The sequence below is a fragment of the Dufourea novaeangliae genome, unplaced genomic scaffold (assembly GCF_001272555.1).
Source record: "Dufourea novaeangliae isolate 0120121106 unplaced genomic scaffold, ASM127255v1 scaffold245, whole genome shotgun sequence".
NCBI classification, from domain to species: domain Eukaryota; kingdom Metazoa; phylum Arthropoda; class Insecta; order Hymenoptera; family Halictidae; genus Dufourea; species Dufourea novaeangliae.
Window position 1 is genome coordinate 6,754 of NW_015374118.1, and position 7,820 is coordinate 14,573.

Genomic DNA, 7,820 nt, shown 5'->3' on the forward strand with positions numbered 1-7,820 from the left:
CAAACTTACCCAGTTCCTCAAACTGGCTTTCTGCAGTCAGAGATGTGCCATCTTCTGGTTGCACCATTTCATCTAAAAAATAAGTAATATTGAAGGAAAAAATACATTTGCATGTAAGTTATATAAAAATAAAACATAATACTTATTCTTAGCCTTTAAAATGAAGTCGTCCTTTCTTGTGGAAAAAATACATACCTGGCTTGAACTCCCTCCACCGCCAAAACGTGTTTTATCCACCGAGTACATAGCACTACATAGAAGTACATGTGTCGAAAAATACGACTTTAGCACCATTGGTGATAAGGGCCGGTAGCTTATGACTGACCATACTATTCTAATGGGAGTTAACAGGCCGTGGAAGTCAATATGGCGTTAAACTAACCTTTAAGGTACGCTTAAAATGCTTGGTTTTACATACGCATATAACTTTTGATCCGGTGGATTCCTAAACTTAAAACTTGCAATTTTAGACTGCACTCGTTGAATATTACCGGATGATATAAAAAAAGTCAATTTTTGGTCCAGGAAAGTAAAGTTCAGCCTTTAACTTAAATTTTCTGTCTACTTTTTATGTTTTGCATTTCTTAAGAATAAATTATGGTAAGAATTTACAATTCGTTCGGTATCTCCGATTTTCTTCAAACTTTATGATATTGAAAGGTACTCTCTAAAATGGCAAAATATCGTTTTAAAAAATGTCGCAAATAATTATAAGTACCTTTAATAACCTAGTATAGATGATTATTAGTATTCGTTTTTTTTATTAAACTATAATACTGAACTATAAGTAACTATAAGTATGTGAACAGTATATTGCTTTGAAAATAAACAAGTAAACTTCCTTTTTTTTACGGTTTACAGTTTATGTCGTTTCGCTTAATCTGCATTGTAATGACCTTTAAGTTAGGCTTCGGTTACAAATTTAATCCTTCGTCTTATAACATCGAGACAAACACGTGATAACGATGTCAAACTGAATTTAGTGAACATGTATATTATTCGTTTTTTTTGAGTCAACGTGAAATATTGTTTCGCTGATATTAACATTTATGGTTTAGAATAAATGTAACACTTGCCATAAGAATAGAATTTCTTTTATGATCTGAGAAAATATTAAGGATAAAGAAATTCTTCAGAGCGAAGTCGTAAAAGAAATTGTATGGCACGGAGTTAACGTGAAATTAAAGGTATTTATAATTGTTCATGACATGTTTCAAAATGATATTTTGCTTTTTTAGAGAGTCCCTTTCAACGTACTAAAGTTTCAAGAAAATCTGGGATACCGACCGAATTGTAAACTATTACATACTTAAATTATTTCCACATTTGAAATAAGGAGTAAGTGAGGAAATCAGCAAGGTTTAATGATCAGATATCTTATAAATGCATAAAATCCATAGCCTATTTATAATCATTTTATAGTAACATACAAAATAAGTTCTTTGTGGTTGTTTAGCTCACATATATACTATATCTTTATAGATGAAAGTAATGTACATACATTTTTTGAGTTACTTGGAGATCAAAATGACTATTTTATATTTAATTTTATTTAACGGACATTAAGAAATATATAGTGAAAAATACATAATCTTTTAAGAATACAAGTAACAATAATGTACCACAATTATACATGCAAATAAAAATAGTCTATGTAAGTGTGAATATAATTTGTTACAGGAAAAACATCTGGAGTCCTTATTTATTAGTCCTGTTGATTTTGCCGTACCAGATGTGACATTACGTGAGAAACTAAATGTAAGTACCTTCTAAAATATAATTTATGAAATAATAATTTGATTACAATAAGAATTAACATGAGTTTCCATGTACATGATCCACTATTAAATCTATATATCATTTTTATTATTTTGAATTGATTGTAATTTATTTTATTTGTTGTAAAGTCACAAAGAATGATATATCCATTGTAAGATCTTTCATAAATAATGTGTACTATAATATTTATATAGACTTTGTGTAATGAAAAAAAGAACTTTATAAATATAAAATGCAGTCATACCTGAGTATGTATTACAATAAAGATTTTAATACCTAATATTATCTATAAAAGGTTGAATTAATTTCAGTACGTATAAAAATGGTAACACATCTGGACCCCAGAGCAATAGTGTATGAAGTCCACTTTTTAAAAAAAATTACATTTTAGATGTTTCTTGTATTAAATTTTCCAGTCTTTCCAATGGTAAAAATTATTTCGTTCTAAGCCATTTAGTTTTTAACCCCTTGCTTTACAACATCGAGTCAGACACATGATAACGATTTTAAACTGAATTTAGTAAACATGTATCGTATATTATTCTTTTTTTTTTGAGTCGATGTGAAATACTATTCCACTGGTATTAACATTTAAGGTATCGAATGAATGTAACACTTGCTATAAGAACAGAATTTTTTTGTGGTTGGGAAAATATTAATGATGAAGTGAGTTGAAGTTTCTTCTTGAGAAGAAAGTTGTAAATGAAATCGAATGGCAAGAGGTTAATATAATAGTGTAAAAATGATACAATGTCCATATGTTGTTCTGAGCCAAATAGTGTAAAGTTCATCACATAAGGCACTTAATGCAAGGTTCATCATTTCTTTATATCAAGACTTAAGTCCCTACAATAGTTGAAATGAAACGGTTGTTTGTCATTGAATTCTTACCGAATGATTCCAAAGTTACAAGGTTTTCGTACCTTTGAAATGTTCTCTTCTAAAGATCGAAAAGTGTGCCCTAATACACTCTGGCCCTGGGGTCCAGATATGCTATTTGAATTTTTTTTTTTGACAATGATGAACTTTGGCGTTGATAGTGTCAGACATTACTACATTGAATTGCTTCAATGTCAGTCCTTAGTTTTACCAATTTTGGAGTCTACAAATTAATATGGTAAATATTAATGTCAACATACACAGGTCAATATACAGGTTGTCGCACCAACTCTGTTCAGCTAAGATATCAGCATTATTTCAAGTAATGAGCAAAAACATTACTTACATAATTTCTGTGCTTATAACAAAGATGAAACATGATGGCTATAGTTTCTTTACAGGTGGAGGTGTAAAGGAGGATTGAAAGTCAATTTTGTTTTTTTAAATAGAATGTCCAACTTTTTATTCTTAAATTCGATAAAATAGTGAACTTTGTATATAAAAGTACCATACTCTTATTTTAAAACTCACTATTCCTAAGACTACTTTTCTATCCTGTCACTTTCATTATGAAAAATGTTTGTAGGTATGCTCAGTATTTTGGATATAAACAAACATTGGACAGAAAATATTATGGTACATAAAAGAAAAGTACCCTTGAGACGATAAGACATCTAAGACTTCCAATAATTCACAGATTACAAAATTGAATCCATGCACATAGTCAATACTGTAACCGTTATTTTATTTGCCTATCTTTAATTTCAAGCGACTGAATCTACTGATCATGCGACGTGTAATCTAAGGGCGGTTACTCTTATCCCTATCGACCAAAGGTGATACTTGTCGGTGATAGGAACGCAGGATTCGTGCCTTCTGGCACAGGAGAGGCGGCAATGAGAATCTTGTTAAGAGAATTATGCGTTATGTCTGGTAGAAATGAAATATATTCTGGTTTTGTTTGTCTCCTTCGCGTGTGCTACGCGACTACAATGTGCCAGTCTTTATGGTATGTATGTCGGCACAGGCGCCGATTCTTGATGTTATGGAAAGTGGTTGCGAACCGAGTCCCTTACGTACTAATCACGCGACGCGGGTTTCAGACGGAGACGATCGACGTCCTTAACGCGCGATACAAATTACGCAGGAAATTGTATGGCGATCGCAGATAGAAACTTTGGTACTCGGACGCGCGGTGTGGGTTTTAGACGGAGACGCTCGACGTCCTCAACTTCACGGAACGAATCGCGTACCAACGTACGCGTACACGCGCATGATGCTATTATCGAGAATATTTGTACGAGTTTATCTAGGAAGGCGGCGTCCGTCCCAGCAACCAATAGTCGTGCCGATAAATCGGGTTGATTTCTTGGATGGAGACACACACTAAACCCACGTGAGAATACTGCACAAAAGATTTCAGAGTGGGTGCACACGGAGGTGGTTCCACACTTCTTTCCAGTGCTAGGTCATCAAACGGTGATCGTGCTTCAGCTCTAACAAACCGAACTCATCTACTTGAATCTTACTCCGAATATCACGATGGAATCACCATAGATCCTCTACCTAACCCGAGATTCTAGACGGTGGCATCAGTTGCTTTCTCGACGAATAATCGTCTGGCGAGCCCCTCGTGTGAAAAGGCAAGCCGAGCCTTGGCCGTGAGGCGAGCCTCACATTTAATTGAAAAACAAACCTGACTTTGAGCTGTTCGCTCACGTATACTCGCCTCAACGAGTCGTTACTTTATATTGAAAGAAATAACGTGATTTTACTGAATTTACTTTGCTGAATTTATAATGTTACAGTTACAATATTTGATTTTAAAGTTGAATGAAAACTTGTGACAACTGTGCTGGGCGTTCAGCAAGGCAAGGAATTGAATGAGATCCGATGGACACTGCCGTCAAGCGGTTTGCAAATAACGACTCCTCTGTTTGAGGCGCGTACGCGTGAGGATGGTGAGGACGGTTTGCCTCACGCACCAAGTCGGCTTGACTTCCCAGGCACGTACCGTTTCTCGCCAAACGGACTCTATGTATTAAATCAAACGCGCCTACACTGGAACGCTTCCAGTCACAGAGTGAGAATCTCGGATCCTGCATCGACCTCCTTCGATTTAGCGAAGAGGGGATCACTGCGCACGCATATGGTGTTATCACGTGGGCCCCTCTCTCCCGACGTAACTACTTGTGCGTTCCGCGGTCGCGAACAGCTGTATTACTGCGCCGGTGGTCTGACTATAGGTGCTGCCTAGCTATAGTTCTGTCACGACACGCATGTAACTGCATATGTCCTATATGTACGGTTACAATACTTTACAGCTCCTCGGACACGGAACGCTCTACGCGGAATATCATATCAAACATGTTTTATAATGGGAGTAATAGACGGACAAAATCGAATACCTCAGAATCCTGGAATTCTGGCCCTCTACAGCCCCGAAGGCTGCAAAAAACGAATGTCTACTGTATTTGATATTCTATCTCATTTGACAGTAAATAATTGTATATTCTATTTAAAAAAAAAGAAAATTGACCACTGGACTACTCTATGCCTACACCAGTACAGAAACTATTACCACCATGTTTTGTCTTAATGCAACTATAGAACTTTTGTAAGTAATGTTTTCGCTTATTATATTGAACGAACAATAAGGGAGATATGTCAGGTGGACAGAGTTGGTAGAACATCCTGTATAATCATATGTTACATCTCTACATGTTAAGTTTTATTGTTATCAGTTTGTGTTTTATGCCTAATCCGTATTTTTTTTTTAAATAAAGTATGTCACTAACTTTACTGGGAAAATGTTAGAAAGTATCGGTGAAGTAGTAGCGTAATACGTTGACGCTGTAATTTATATTTTGCTCCACCGGGCGGCGTCGTTAACGGCACTTTTTTACACTGAACGGCTGTGTTAGGGATTGGAAAAACAGAAGTCTGATAAAGAACAACCATTTTTTGGTTTCTTTATAAGAACCTCTGTCGAAGACAATAAAATTATTGAAAGCCATCGGTGGTACACCCACGAGCAAACTCGTCTTCCACTAGGGGAAAATGCGGCGTAGAATAAAAGTCTCCTACCACTTGGTAAATTTATTCTAGGTACTGAAATTAATGTTAAATCGAATGTTAATTTGGCATACATTTCAATAATTCCAAATACCAAGTGGTAGGAGGCCTTTCTCTACGTCACTTTTTTTCCTAGTGGAAGCCGAGTTGCTCGTCGGCGTACAAGCTGGTGTTAACGTGTTAAGTATGTATAGAATACAAGAAGTAGCAAATTTCTATGTGTGTTAGATTTAAGTCGTATAACGTGGTTAAGGGATAATCACCACCGACGAGGTATAAGAATAGACCTAACATCCAATGCAATTTTCTGTTACATGTTTCGGGGGCTCTAGAGCCCCCTTACCACTTTCGAGTTAATATCCGACGTTACCGATAAAGCATGAGTTCTGAGCATTATTAGCACAAATTGAGTATTATACATTCTATTTATATTACCTGTATCGAACATGATCTGGCGGGAATAAAAATATCCGATTTTTCGGTTGAATGGATGAATATGACATGCAAGAGTAAATATTTGTTCACTTATCTATAAGAGAAAACACAAAGGAACAAGTCATTAAATTTTGAAAGTATTTCCATTATTTGATTCATTATTTACACTGATTAATAAATTCGAACTCGGTCGTCCCAATGTGGCATATGCAGCTTTTTCCCTTTTGATAAAATAGTGTGCCAATTGGGTAGCCCGAACAGTAGTCTCATTGGTGAAAAATGACTTAAGGGGGGCGACTTCGTGGGCCGTAATCTGTGTCCGTAAGCTCACACAAGCAACGAGAACTGTGTATCTATACGCGATGCACGAGAGAGACATTCGATTTCGTGGAATCCAACTTTTGCCTCGATGATAGCGCAAATGAAGTTTTCACAGGTATAGCACTCACGGGCAGACTTCACTACGGTCTGGTTCTTAGAAACATCAATAAACACCATACGTTGCAGGAATTAGAATTTTAGAAAGTGTGCGATTGTGGCAGACACCGCTGTAAACACACAAGATGGCTGCTCAGGTCAAATTTGGTCAAATATCACACGATTTAGTTGTTTTTTCGTCAAAAGCAGACCAGACCGCTCCACAGTGGGCCAGATCGAAGAATTAGCTGTTCATAACTGTTTTGACGTTATTTCAAGACTTAAGGACAATAGTATATAGGTCGTTGAATTCGTTTTGACGTCAGCTATAATATTATTAAGTGAAAAATATATAGTGGCCATAAAAAAATCAAGACCTTATTTTTTATTAAAAGAAAATTTTGTTTAATTTTTTATATTGGAATTTGTAGAACAGGAAGTACTGACTAATCTTTGTTGGAAACATTTTTTTGTCAGAGCATTGAAAATGCCTGAAAAAGCGCGATGACATGTGAATGATGAATTATAATTGAAAACTAGCTGTTTAGGCTTTTCAAACAAATAGAGTATTCCATAATTCTTGAATCAATGAATTTTATTACATTTAATCAGAGAAGAAGAATACGTGACTATTTTATTTTTGAAAAAATTAAAAATATTCAAACAAGAATAAATGTTATATTTTAGCAAATTAGTGAATATAATAAATTAACCATACGGATTTTCGGCTTATAAAGAAAAAAAGCATTGTCATTTTTATTATTCTTTATTAATAAACTTTTATTTAGTATTGGTCTCTTAATAAACAAAAATCTATGCAATTATTCTTATTCACAAAGATAATAAACTTTTCACTAAAGATTTACAATGTATTAATTTATTTATCTAAAATTTATTATCTAGAATGAATCATCATCATTTTTCTTCATTTAAATATAAATTTACTCTTCGAATTTCTTCAAAGAGAAAATTGTCATTAATAACAATATCTTTTACTTCCTTCATTACAAATTCGACTGCTGAAGAAACTTCTTTCCATTCAATTTTACTATTTAGAAGGGTCCATTTGAAACAATTTAATGCTCTAAAGTTCACTATCCATTCTTCGATATATTCATAGCAAATTTTATAAAAATTTTTAACTTCTTTTAAAAATTCATTTTTTATTCCGGGATTGGAATCTTCCAAAAGGGTCAGTTTATTCTTTAGAATTAGTGGTAAAAATCCATCATTAA

The 7,820-nt window shown here is 34.5% G+C and overlaps 1 long non-coding RNA gene across 1 annotated transcript in view; it reads left to right on the plus strand.

The window, feature by feature from the left end:
* Positions 1-7,820, plus strand: part of LOC107191191 — an 18,219-nt gene that overhangs the window by 1,949 nt on the left and 8,450 nt on the right. The window contains exon 2 of the long non-coding RNA XR_001516274.1: positions 1,681-1,758. This is a non-coding gene — a long non-coding RNA (uncharacterized LOC107191191). The remainder of the gene's footprint in view (positions 1-1,680; positions 1,759-7,820) is intronic.